The sequence below is a fragment of the Mirounga angustirostris genome, unplaced genomic scaffold, assembly GCF_029215605.1.
Source record: "Mirounga angustirostris isolate CCGP_5_RB_7025 unplaced genomic scaffold, mMirAng1.0.hap1 SCAF_16, whole genome shotgun sequence".
Lineage (NCBI taxonomy): Eukaryota > Metazoa > Chordata > Mammalia > Carnivora > Phocidae > Mirounga > Mirounga angustirostris.
In genome coordinates, this window is record NW_026991724.1 from 38,326,069 (window position 1) to 38,339,969 (window position 13,901).

Genomic DNA, 13,901 nt, shown 5'->3' on the forward strand with positions numbered 1-13,901 from the left:
CACGTAAGTGTTCACATGTACATGTATGCCCTCGTGCTTGCGCACACAGGCTCATGCATGCACACTCAGACACATGCGCCCACGTGTGCGCTTGCACACTTGTGCACACGTGCTTGCACACACGCAGGCTCACATGCCCCCACACACGTTTCACGCGTGCGTGCATGCTTCCACTCCACACACACATGCTCACACACAGTCACACACATACATGCATGCTCTTACACGGGGATACACCCACTATCACATGTGTACATAGACACATCCGTGCACTCACGCTCACATGCACACATGCAAACACACATACACTCAAATACACACAGCTCACCCCCGTACTGTCTTCTCCTCTCAGAACACGTGAGCTGTCTTTTCAGCCCAGTAAATCCACTTTTACATCCCCAGATGGAGGGGGTGGACATGATCACGGGGACACTTTATATGCCAAGTCGCAACCCTGGAGCCAGTCTTTATGACTGAGTTATAAACCTCTGTAGCGGAGGCTGGTGCTGGACGTGCAATCAAGCTCAGCAAAAGAGGGGCAAGTGGGGCCATGACAGAGGAGACGGGGCGGGGGAGAACAAGGGCTTGAGGCCCTGGCCAGCCCATAACTCAGGCTCCCCAGCGCTGGGGAATTATGACTATCAGCCACATGCTTTTCTATCCCTCATATAAAAACCACCACTTAGTCTTCCAATATCTGGGCTCAATTTCCTCTCAAACTGAGGGAAGTTCCATCCGATAATATACAGATTTGGTTCTCCGCTTCCTCTCTCCAAAAGCACCGAAGGACCCACAGACACTGGCTTTCTCCATCTCAAGGGCTATCGCCCCTCTTCACCCTGCCTTTATTGTTTTAACCACTTTTTTATACATCATGACACTTCCGGTTCTTCCAGCTACCTCCAGAAGTGCTGGATTTGCTCAGAAGATGGAAGCAGGAAGCCTCTGTCCCCACTTCTGAAGGGAGGCAGGGGTTCCCTGGTCCCCGGAAACTCTGATTCTGTGGTCAGGAATGAGCTGTCCGAGCAAGGAAAGGTGCAGGGTGTGGCTGCCATGCCTGTCTTCAGATGTGGATTCTGGGGAGGACGGGGCTCTCCTGGAGGCCTCTCCTGGAGGTGGGAGCCAGTGTATCCAAGGACCAGAGGAGAAATAATACCGAGGATGGCACAGCTGGAGAGCTACTCTGTTGGGGTAAGCATTACCCTCTTGACTCTACTTTAAAAAAATATATATATATTATTTGAGAAAGACAGAGAGAGCAAGGGGAAAGAAGAGCAAGAATCTCCAGCAGACTCCTCAATGAGCGAGAAGCCCGACGCAGGGCTCGATTCCAGGACCCTGAGATCATGACCTGAGCTAAAATCAAGAGTCGGATGCTCAACCGACTGATCACCCAGGAGCTCCTCTTGACTCTAGTTTTTTTTTTTTTTTTTTTTAAGATTTTTATTTACTTGAGAGAGAGAGAGACAGCGAGAGAGAACACAAGCAAGGAAGAGAGGGAGAAGCAGACTCCCTGCTGAGCAAGGAGCCCGATGAGGGGCTCGATCCCAGGACCCTGGGATCATGACCTGAGCTGAAGGTGGACGCTTACCCGACTGAGCCCCCCAGGCGCCCCTCGACTCTACTTTTTAAAGTCCCAGGGGAAGGAGAGGTGCGAAGTCCTGGCACTTGGCTGGGGCTGAGCAGCACAGCCACCGCAATTAGGCTGGTGGGCAGATCCCTGGGCTACGCAGGACAGTGGGAACTGAGGGGCCACCTGCTTGGATGGCACCGGCCACAGCTCAGCATCCCGGGCCAGGGTGCACCAGCCTCAGTCCCTCGCTGGAGAGAGGAGAATACTGAAACCTGTGGGGCCGGCCAGACGGCCAGAGTTGACCGCCACAGGGAGAGGCCCCCCTCCAGGCCTTGCCGGCACCCTGTCTCCAGGACCCGCCGTCCACAGAGCAGCAGGGCACTCAGCCGCTTCTGCAGACTGGCCCACAGGCCCTGCTGCCCTGCCCACAACTGGCCCTACGCTCTTCTAGACCGGGGTTGCCGACAAGCGGGGCTCATCCAGATCTAGCCCATGAAGGGGTGGTCTTTGTCCTCTGTATTGCATTTTTAATTATTAGAATTAGTTTCCAACTTTTTAGGATTATGTTTTCTCTCTCTCTCTCTCTCTCTCACACACACACACACACACACACACATACTCACTGCCCTTGGTATGTGACTTTATGGTGTGGAAGAGCCCATTGTGGTCTCTTGCATGATTCTGAACTCCAAGAGCAGAGGGCTCATGCAGCTCCTCCACCCTGACCTAACAGGCTGCCACAAGGCTCCCCAGTGCTTGCGGGCACCCCAGCCTCATGACTTCATGGCTCGAGAAGAGGATAGCTGGTGTGGGGCTGGCACCAGTCTATTCTGGAAGTGACACAGTGCCCAGCTCCTCACGGCCATCCCTGGGCACCACCTGCAGCTTACAGGCCCCACTCCACTCTCCTGCCCAGGAGGCCACAGCCCAGCAAAGGAGGGGCAGGCCGTGGGGTAATGGTCATGGGGCAATCTCTGCTCCTTCCTCCCTTCCCTGCCTCTCCTGAAACGGCATCCCACTCCACACTCCGGATTTTCCCTATGGGCGTGGATGTGCACACACACCTGAGCAAGCGTGCACACACACATGCAGAGATCAATCAAGTTCTGTAAATGTTGGCTGCAGGGCACTGTCGTGTTGACAATAGGGAGTGGCGAGGTCTGTATACTTGACCGAAGTCCGCAATGACACAGTCAATGTTAGCAGTGTCCCTAGAGGGCGCCTGGGTGGCTCAGTTGGTTAAGCGACTGCCTTCAGCTCAGGTCATGATCCCGGAGTCCTGGGATCGAGTCCCACATCGGGCTCCCGGCTCAGCAGGGAGCCTGTTTCTCCCTCTGACCCTCTCTGCTCTCATGCTGTTTCTCTCTCTCTCTCTCTCAAGTAAATAAATAAATAAAATCTTTAAAAACAAAAACAAAAGCAGTGTCCCTAGAAGAAGGGCACAGGCTATTTATGGCGACGTCTCTAGAGAAATAGGCACATATGACCAGCACTTAATTTTCAAGAAATGTGCCTACTGTGGCAGACGCTCCTCAAACAATGATTATGGAAAGATGGAGTCCCAGAGACTACAAGACGAGAGGAGGCATTCACGCCTGTGGGAACCGCCTGGACACAGAGGGGCCATGCAGTCCCTGCGCCACCTGGTTGTGACCCCTAAGGCAGGCTTGATAGCCCAGGGACCTCGGCTAGTCTCAAGTCAAGACTCTCTGGCCAGCGCCCCCCCGCCCCAGCCCCCACCCCAGGCAAGGCAGTGGGTCCTGGGGTTGGCGCTGGGGCTGGGCCGGAGGAGGGCTGGGCCATGCCAGGCCCAAGGGGTGAAGCGTCAGATGCAGCCATCTGAGGATCCCGGCGGGCTCCTAACTGCTCCTACCTGAGGTTTCTTGGGAAGCAGGCTTGTTTGTCAGGGAGCTGGCAGATGGCAGGGACTCCGCCATGATGTGGAGCCAGGAGCTAGAGCAAGGGCACGGAGGGGACTTCGCTCTGGCTTCTCTCACAGGTCTGCACACCTGGGAAGCCCGGACCCAGAGGAGGCCACGGCCCTGGGCAGGGCCTGCCCTCTCCTGCCTGGCCAGTATCTTCTGGTCTGCCTGTCCCCCGAACACCCTCCATGTGGCCCGTGACCATCTAACAGGGCATAGCAAAGAGTCACTGCTCCACCTGGAATCCTCCACTCCACGTGCCCTTCAACCCTGGGGGGTCACAGCCCTCTAGTGCTGCCCAAGGGACCACCCAGACCCCTCCACCCACTCTCTGCAGAGTCTCAGTGAAGCTATGGGGACTCTCCTCCCTGCGTCAAGAAAAGCCACAGGGCCTGAACTGCTATCAGAGGTTGCTGGTTAGGACCCCAGGGGAATGTGGGCCAATCAAAGACAGACCCCTGCCTTCACCGTGCCTCCCTCGCCACCTGAGCTCCAGCCACACTGACCTCCATGGAGCTCCTCTCCAGAAGAGCCAGAATCCACAGAGCCTGGGCACACCCTGTGCCCCACCTCTGTGCACCCCTCCCCCACCCTCAGCCTTCCTACCCCCACCTCTGTGCACCCCTCCCCCACCCCCAGACATCCTGTTCCCCCTCTTCTCAGTAGTTCTCTGCTGAGGGCAAATCTGCCCCCAGGGCGCACTGGGCAATGTCTGGAGACATTCTTAGTTGGCAGAACTGGGAGGACACTACTGGCATCTAGGGGTTAGAGGCCAAGGACGCTGCTAGCCATCCTGCCATGCACAGGGTGCCGTCAGAGCAAAGAATGATCCAGCCGAAATGCCAGGAGTGCTGAGGTCAAGAAACCCTGACCTCGGCCACATTCTCCAGCATTGCCTTGCATACTGGGGCAGCCTGCCTGTCTGCCCCCGCAAGGCCTGGCCTCCCCTGGCTCCCTGGCATAGCAGGTGGGCAGATGCTGAGGACCGGAGTCACAGGGCAGGCTTCACTGAGGACAGGGTCTGGAACTGCCTCTGAAGGATGAGAGGGCCTGCGGCAATGAGGAGCCAGTGCAGGCGGCAGGCCTGGGAGCCGGCGAGCAGAAGCCTGAAGGCAGGACCAGGCACCTCTGGCATTTAGAGAGGATTCTACTGAGCGAGAGAGGCTTTCAGGAACCTGTCGGCAAAGGTTCTGCCCCTGTGCCCCCTCCCCATCCCCCTGGGGGTGGGAGGAGGCCTGTGGCAGAAGCACTGGCCATTTCAACCGCCCAGGGTGTAACTCCATCTGGGCAGACCCGCAGAGCTGCTGAACAGCCCCTTCCATCCCCAGGTCATGGTTTGCCTCCCCGCCACCACCACTCCCAGAAAGCCCCTAGCCCACCCTTCCCAGATGCTACCTCTGGGAGGAGTCCAGGCATGAGGCGAGGCCCTCATCTGGGAGATTTAGCTGGAGAACAAGGCCCATCAGGGCCTCTGACCATGAGGAAGAGGGTGGCAGCCAGGGGATCCCTGCCTTGCCCTGCCTGGTCCTCACATACCCAGCCGCATCCCACCCAGCCTGGCATGAGCCTGGCCTGAGCTTCCCACTCTCTCAGGTGCCCAGGAGCGGGTGGGAGGAGGCAACCGGCAGTGTGAAGCGGGCAGGGCCTGAGGCCTGACCAACTCTGGCTGTACACCCGGCCAGTCACCCCAGTGGCTCGGCTGGTCTGGGGCTTCAGTGCCGCAAGCCCACTCAGGGCTCACCAGCTCAGTCAGCGGGTCCCCAGGGGCATGCCATCCTGCTTTTATGAGTTAATTGATGAATGCAACAACTACTCAGTAGACATCTACCACGTGCTGCAGCTGGATAGCGGACAAACTTCTAATGCCACTGCTTGTTCCAAAGTCGAAGAGAGAGAAGAAGTGAGCAAGTAAATACACAGCTGTGAAAAGGGCTTGGAGGGGCTGATTCGGCTTTGGCTGTGGTGGTCAGGAAGAGCTTCTTGGAGACATGATACATGAGCAGTTGTGTAAAAGTTAAGGAGCCAGCCCCAGGAAGTTCTGGGGATGGACTACTCCAGGGACAGAAACAGCATGTGCAAAGGCCCTAAGGCATAAACAAGTACAGAGCACTAGGAGAGGCTCTGCTGGGGTTTCAGGTGCCTTTGCTCTGGTCAGCCCACAAACACCGTGCACTCAATGCTCAGTGACCCTGTGGCCTCCCTGCTCTTTCACAGTGGCCTTCATTCCCTGGCACAGAGAGGAAGGATGGAGCAAAGGGCAGGTGGCCCCAGGGCCTTGGAAGGAGACACTCCACCAATCAGGAATGGCTGATAGAGCAGAGGAACGGCCCAGAGAGGGAGCTGGATGCTGGCACAGCCTCCTCCCAGGCCTGGGTCCTGGGCAACTGTCCACCTGCTATCTGAGTCCTCTCCATCTGTCCTTTAAATCATCATGCAAAGGCTCAGCTACCCAGAGAGCCCTCCTGGCATGAGGGAATATGTGCTGGAAGGGAAGGGAGAAAGGAAAGGAAGGAGAGAAGAAGGGTCATCATCTCTGACCCACATTGTCCCTACCTTGCTTTCGTTTTGCAGCTTAATGGAGTGAGTATTGAGCACCTACTATGGGCAAGGCTCTTTGCTAGGTCTTTTGGACTAAAGGTGGATACAGTGATAACCAGACTAGAAGAAGAGAAATTAAGTCTTTAATGGGGGAAGGTAAGTGACTTGTTCAAGATCGCACAACTAGTGAGTGATGGGATCTGGATTTGGACCCAAGCATTCTGGCTCCAGGGCCTATTCTCCTACCTTCCACGCCCTGCTGCCTCTTGGAAAATGGCATTTGAGCTTGGTAGGATTTTGACAGGTGGAGGCAGAGTTCGCCAGAGAGGGGAGCCAGCTCAGGGCAGTTGTCTGAGCTGCATCTGAGGTGGAGGCAGAGGTGGAGCAGAGTCCAGGCTCTCCTGCCTGGGCTGTCAGCCGGGAGGCCCTCTGGGGTCGGTGCCTGCTTACATCCCCCGCAAGGGCCCCCACTTCTCCCCTCCCTGGTTTACCAGGGACTCCGGCCACCCGGACCAGCCACAGCAGTGACGCCTGCTGGGTGCTCTGCTGAGTCCCTCCCCGTCAGATCTCGGAATCCTTATCCCTCAGACAGCCCTGCCGGGCGGGTGCTATTGTGACACCTGCTGTAGAGATGGGGAAACTGAGGCTCAGGTAGACCCAGAAGGCTGCCCCATCACACAGGATGCAGAGCCAGGAGCTCACGAGGACTTCTAGAGCCTCCCTCCGAGACCGTCTCTGTCCTCCCTCCTGCTCCTGGCCCTCCCTGCCCAGAGCTCCGTTGCTGGCACACACAGCCTGGTGCCACTCACAGCCTTAATAGCAGCAGCCTGCAGAAACAGAGCAAACGGATGGCCGTGTGCATCACTTTTATGACGTTCATAAGAGAGTCATAATTAATTTCCCAAATGCACACAAGACTCGGGATAGACTGGGTACTATTCACAGATTGCACGATCCTGTGATGGTTTTAGGCAAATGAGGAAAGAGTATTATTTGCTTTTCTAACTATTGCCTGGTGCATTTTGGTCTTGATGATGGCATTTCCAAAGCAGTTTCAGAAACAGATTATAAAAGTAGCATTTTTAATCTTTAGCAAAAACCCAAGATGTAAGGAAAATTGTAATGTCTGGCGTTTTTGTTTTGTGTTTTTTGTTTCTTTTTTTAGGACTATGTTTTCTAGAGTTAGGGCAACAGGTAGCATGAAATAAAGCAACAATGGCACTTACTATGTAAACAGCTACATTATCTCCAATTACTCAAACTCAGGCTGTGTGCTCCCCGCCCCAACCTCAAGAGAGAGAGCAAGAAAGGGAGTCAAGGGGGCAAAAGCATGAGCTCAGCCACCGCCCACCAGGAGGATTTGGGGCCCAGGGAGAAGCCCCTACCCCACACCAAGTCTGGGATTCCACTGTTAAGAGATGCATTTCTCAAGTAATGCAACTCCCCCCAGGGACAGTGGTCCCTTTAGTGTGAAACAGACTGGAACTTAACTGAGTGAAGAAGGAGGGTGTGAAGAGTGTGATACCAATAAGAAATAAATATTTGGTCTTTGTCCCAGGTTGGTGGCACACAGCTCCTAAAACTTTTGGGATCTCCTGAATGGTGAGAGTGTCTTCTGTATGCTAATGAAATGACCTGTGACTGGGGGCCCTAGATGGCTTCAGGATGGGAGCTGGTCAAGAAAGACCAAGGCATGATTAAAGAGTTGGAAATTTCAACCCCTTCGACCCCCATACCTCTCAGGCAGGGAGGGGGCTAGAAATTAAGTTAATCACCAATGGCTAATGATTTACTCAATCAGGTCTATATAATGGAACCTTCATTAGGAAAACAAAAAACCTAAACGAAGGGGTTCAGAGAGCTTCCCAACTGGTGAAAGCACCCACATGCTGACGGGGTGACATGCTCCGACTAGATGGATGCTCCGTGCCCCTCCCCCACACCTTGTCCTCTGTATCGCTTCCAGTTAGCTGTTCCCGGGGTGCACCCTTTATAATAAACCATGGACAGTAAGTAAAGCACTTCCTTGAGTTCTGTGAGCCAGTCAAGCAAATTTTCAAACCCCAGAATTCAAACCAGTCCACGGCCAGCTGGTCAGACGGATGGGTGGCCCAGGACTTGTGACTGGCATCTGAAGGGAGCACAGCCTCTCCGGGACTGAGCCCCTACCCTGTCGGGTCCACGCTAACTCCTGGTAGTTAGTGTGACACCTGAATGGGATTGTCGGGCACTTCATTAGCGTCTGGAGAGATGGGGGGTTGGCTGGCGTGGGAGCAAAAATACCCCCGCACATTTGGTGTCACAGGGCTGGTTATAAAAAATTGCGTAGAGGGATGAAGAGCCCCAGAACACACCCTGACAGGAGCACCAGGGGTCATGGTGGCAGCCTCGGAGGAAGGGAGGCCCGGCGAGGGCGCGGAGGCCCTGCAGGCATTGGGAAGCCAGGCATGAGCCCTGGAGGACAGACTGTGGGAGAGGAGGATGTGAGAGGTCAGTGGACAGCCCCCCATTCTCCCCACTCATCATTCACCATTTAGCTCATGCCAACCTCTGTGTCTCCACCCACGGGCAGGCTCTGCTCACAGGAGCATGCTAGGCCAGTGCCCGGCGCACAACAGGGCAGAAGGGCCCTGGATCGAACGAACCCCAGAGCAGCCCTCATCCGGTAGCGCCCAGGAGCTGGTGGACAAAGAGCCAGCTTCGCCACCCTTCCATCAGGACCACTGGGTAGCATGTCCCACAGCATCTCCCAGAGCTGCCCAGAGACACGGAGCCCCAGTTACCACAGCAGTAACCTGCTCACTGTCCTCTTTCCCTTCACTGACTCGCTTCTCGTCCCCACCTGCACATGCTGGATCCACTCCAAAGCCAACTCTGTGCACTGACGCCCTCATCTCCGGGTCAGCTTCTGGGGGCCCCTCCCAGTGGCCCTTCCCACCGCGGCCAGGGAGGTAGTGCCCTGATTGGCCAGACCTGGGCCACATGCCCATTCTGCACTGGGTCGGGGAGCGGGGTTCAGACGCACCTGAAACATGTGGGCTGAGGGTAGGAGGGGGGGTTCCCAGGGGAACTCAGGGTGTGTTACCAGAAGAGAGAATGCAGAGGTGAGCGGGCAAAGCAGATGTCTGGTGGTACGTGCGGATAACAAGGCGCCCCAGAGGCACTCTGGAGGCCCAACAGAGTCAGATGGTGCAGGGCACAGGAAGGGGGAAGCAGAGAGTGAATGCCACCCTCAGAAGTTACTCCGCCCTGGGGCCGGGGGTGCAAGGCCACAGGAACTCCACGCCACTGTGCCGCAGAGCAGCTGGGCCCCACCCAGGCCTCCGTCCTGGCACAGAGGTCAAGTGTGGGAGGTTGTCCCCCCGTCTCTGGCTCATGTGTTTCTGTGTCCCAGGCTGGAACGAAGGAGCCAGTGGGGAATGAGCTCCCTGAGAGCCGAGGCGTGGGCCCTACACACAGTGTATGTAACTGCACCCAGCCAGTGCCAGGAGCCCCAGGAAGGCCCTTCCCAAAGCTCGTGCGTCAGAGCTCCTAGGTCTGCAGAATGTTCCTGCACATGCCCAGGGTGGGTGGAAGGGGGCTGTGTGATTCTGCCATCTAGAAAATGTGGGAAAGGGTAGATTCAATGATATCGGACGGGTATCTACCACAGGATTTCTCAGGGCCTCCACTGTGTGGTGTACGTAGGACTCCGCAGGGAGAGCCATCACATACGGTGTTTCCCAAACTAGATGACCTCGGAACACTTCTCAGAGCACGTGTCAGGACCAGGTTTCAAGGAAACACACTTCGGAAAATGCTGACCCAGCAAGGCCACCTTTCAATCCCCAGAGGCAGAGCTCTAGAATGCATTCCAGACATTCAGCCAAACAGCCCCAGGCCCTGGCTCCTCCCCCACACTTACTTGTCACCTCCCCCCCCCAAATCTGATATGAAGTACAAAGTAGGCTAAGCCAGCAGAGTCAAATGCAGTTTGCCCAGCTACTCCAATTGTGTAGATTGTGGGTGTGTTGTGAGTCCTCAGACTTTCCACATTACTGTGTGTCAATAATTAAAAGGCTTCTGTGCCTGAGAGCCAGGGCCATATAACCCTGGATGAACATTAATGTTAACAGTTGTCAGCTGTACGCGTCTCGCGTCGCTAACTGGATGAGACAGCTTATTATAAAAATTGCAGCGGAATCTTAATTGCTTCCTCTCTAGTCCCAGTATTGTAAGATTCATTTTAAGGCATTTTTTTCCCTTTCTTTTGCTTTTTGGTGTGCAGCATCATTGTTTCATGCCTCCCCTCATCTCTGACAACACACCACCCTCACGTGATCACTCTTCCAGGAGCCTGCTGGGCTTTACAGCCTCTACAGTAGGTGCATTTCTGGAAAATTAAGTGCCAGTGATGTATCCTACTTGTCTAGTGGCGCCACCATAAACAGCCTGTAACCATTGCCCCAACATGTCCTGAGACACTGCTAAAAACTGACTGTATATCCTCATGGCGTCTTGTCTTGACGCGTACACTTCCCGCGTCCTCATGAGAACAAGACTATATACATAGATTCCCCCTCGATGCAGTGCTCTCTGCACAAATCCGCTTGGCAGTGTTTGAATATCCCACCTGGGCTCCCAAATTTGTAGCTCAGGACTACAGGCTGCTTTGCCTCCTATGAGTCAGACAAAAGAGCCTGAGTTCGGTCCCTTCGGAACCCAAGAGCAGGCCATCACCCCGCCTTGCAAATAAGGAGATGATTTACCAGCCCGCAGCCATGTTTACCAGCCTGCGCCCATCACTCACACTTACAAGATGCTTTACCTAATGTGCAAAACTCTTCCGCCTCTAGTATTTAATTATATCCTTACCACAGGTCTGGGTGCTGGACGAGGCAAGCTCATTATTTCCCTGGTATAGGGGAGAAAACCTTGACTCTAGGACGAACGGCCCCGGGTCCGGGACATCAGAGTGTTAGCAGCAGGATGAGAACCAGGCTCGTCTTGGGACACCCGGGCAGCGCTCTTCCCCTTCCTCAAATCTCTTTGCTGAAAACTCAAGCTGGGCTCTGAGATGGGTGAGCTGGGGTCTGGCCGGTAGGAACTCTGCTTCTTCCAGCAGGGAAGGGGTCCAGCAGCCACGTCCTGCTCCTGAGCCACACTGGTGCTCTCATCCCTCTGCTTCCTGGTTCCTTGCAGACAGTCAGGTGTGTTCTCTCTCTCAACTGCGGTGTCATTTCCTATCACCCCAACTTTCCCATCTGACCGTCCCTCTTGTTGTCTCCCAGCCTCTGCTCGGGAGCTGAGTGGTGACCAGCTTAGCCTGGTCTAGCCTCCGGGCATCTGGATGGTTGGCACCAAGTAGCTGAAGCCCACTTGCCAAGGAGGAGCCTATCTATCCTGCCAAACGCCTTTTCCTGGCCAGCTCAATGCCGCTTCCAAAAAGTTCCTGTGATACTCCCACAGGAGCCGCAGACGTCTCCTGCCCCCGCCCTTTCTGCCCCACGTGCCCCCCAGCTGCTTCTGGGAGCTCCGTGTGGTCAAGCTCTGTGTCCCTTGCCTCTCACAACGCTGGGCACAAGTGGTGAGCCCCTCTGCTGAGTGAGAACTGCAGGCTGGATGGCACGAGGACCTGGTCTCACTCCTCCCCCCATCCCTGGGCAGTGTGTTGAGGGCAGAGAGTCCTTACAACCAGGCCCCCAGACAGGCACTGTCCAAGACACAGTGCCCCTGTTGGCAGCTTTCTTCCCAGAGATGGTGCCCTTCCTCTCGTTCCAGGCCGTGGTGGGAGGTGTGGGTGGCTCCGAGGCCAGGGGTCAGCGACAGGGCTCGTATGGTATTCTGCAAGTCACTCAGTGGGTTTTCCTCACCCCATCCCTCTCTCTGGAGAGGAAAGATGTCCCGTGGGGACAGCCAGATACCTCCTGGTGAGGAGCTGAAAAAGAAGAAGCCAAGTGCAGGATCAAATGTCTCAAAGCACAAGCCTTCAAGGATCCTGGGTGGCGCCCTCCCCTTTTCCCTGGTCCTGCAGGGTGTCAAGCTGAGGAGGGTGGCTGAGCATTTGCACAGGGGTAGCAGGCCTCCACTCATTTGCAGACTAGCTGATAACCACTTCACACCAGGAGGGCCTCCAAGTACATAGCCACTGACTTTGACCGTGGCCAAGACCCACTGTCTTGTTTTAATCCACCCAGAGCACGGCTGAGTTCCTGGTGAGGCCCAGTATCTTAATTCTTCAGACTGAGCAGAGAAAAAAGAATGTGGAATACCTCATTAATAATTTTTGTGTTGATTATATGATGAAATGATAACATTTTGATGATACTGAGTTAAAGAAAATATATTATGAAAATTAATATCTCCTGTTTCTTTCTACTTCTTTTATTTTAACATAGCTACCAGAAAATTTTAAATCCCACATTAGCAGTGTATTTCTATTGGTCAGCACTGTGCTCACAGGTCCAGCTCGAAATGACTCTAGAGCCCTTGGTGAAGGCAGATGACATGTTTTCTGTGGGTCACACTGAGAAGTTTGGGCTTTATGCAGCCATAAGCCACCCTGGGATCTCTGGGGTGCAGAGACTCTTGTAGGTCCTGAGAATACAACAGTCAAGAAGAAAGACATGGCTCCCCCCGGTGTGGCTTATGTTCTAGTAGGGAAGACAGACCACAGACAACTAAATAAGTGAATGAGAAAGACGATATTAGTTAAAGAATAAACCTGAGTGATAGGGAGTAGAGTGACTGGGGAGCCCTTTAGGAGGAATGGTCAGGGAGGGCTTCTCGAAGGAGGTGGCATTTAAGTTGGGACTAAATGAAGACATGGAGCCAATGAAGCAAAAACCTGGGCAGAAGGAGCAGCAAACCTCAGTGCCCGGCCGAGTAGGGGCCGTGGGCATTTGGGAGTCAGAGCTGACTGACCAGATGGAAACAAGAGTAAGATCCCCTTCACCTCAGGCAGGGGTCTCGTGTCTCAAAAAGAGTGGCCATCCAGGGACACTGGGTGATAACTTCTGTTACCTGAAAATCAGCATAGATGGGCCGCTGTTCTCCTTCATCCACTTATTGGTTATGACTTTCGACAAACCTTTCTTCCTGCCGAGTTCTCATCTCTGAAATGGAGTAGGAACCCTTGCAAGACTGCCTCATGGGAGTTCATTCGGACCAAATAAAGCAGTAGCTGTGGATGCTTCCCTCACTCTACACCACCAAAGGGCTTTCCTCTAGGGTCTGGAAATAAGTGGGACTGCAATGCGGATTTGTGGTAAGAGGGGGAACAGGCTTCCAACAACAACACACACAACGTGCGGAAGACCAGTGTTTGTGGGGTGGGGGAGGGCATCTTGGAAGAAGTGGCCTTTGATCTGGGCCTACAGTCAAGCAGAATGGAGGGAGAGAAGATGACCAGAGGAGAGGGGGGCATGGCATCGACAAGGGTTCAGAGGCAGGGAATGACAAATGCGTACAGAAGACAGAGCACACGGCAGAAACTAGCCTCAGTAAAACACCAAGGGCCCAAATGCCACTTACCCAAATACTGTGCTTGCAGACCTTCCCCCATTACCCAAGATGGCCCCAGACTGGCCCCAACGCCCTCCAAGACAGTGCCCACAGCTTGTCGGTAAGAGCAGACAGCACCAAACATGTAGATAAGAAATGTATAATGAATAAATATTATTTAAAGGGACTGCGTAATGCCATGAATTTTTCAGTGGCAAAAACATCCGAGAACTTATTAAAAAATGCATGAATTTCATATTTGATTATAAGTCAAGAGCAGCCAAAAAGAGAGAGAGAGAGAGTTTGGGGTTGTGGGGGGTGGGGGATGGCAAAAGACACCAGCAGCCTTGCAGACTGGAATTAATGAGGTTGTTCCTAACGGTGAA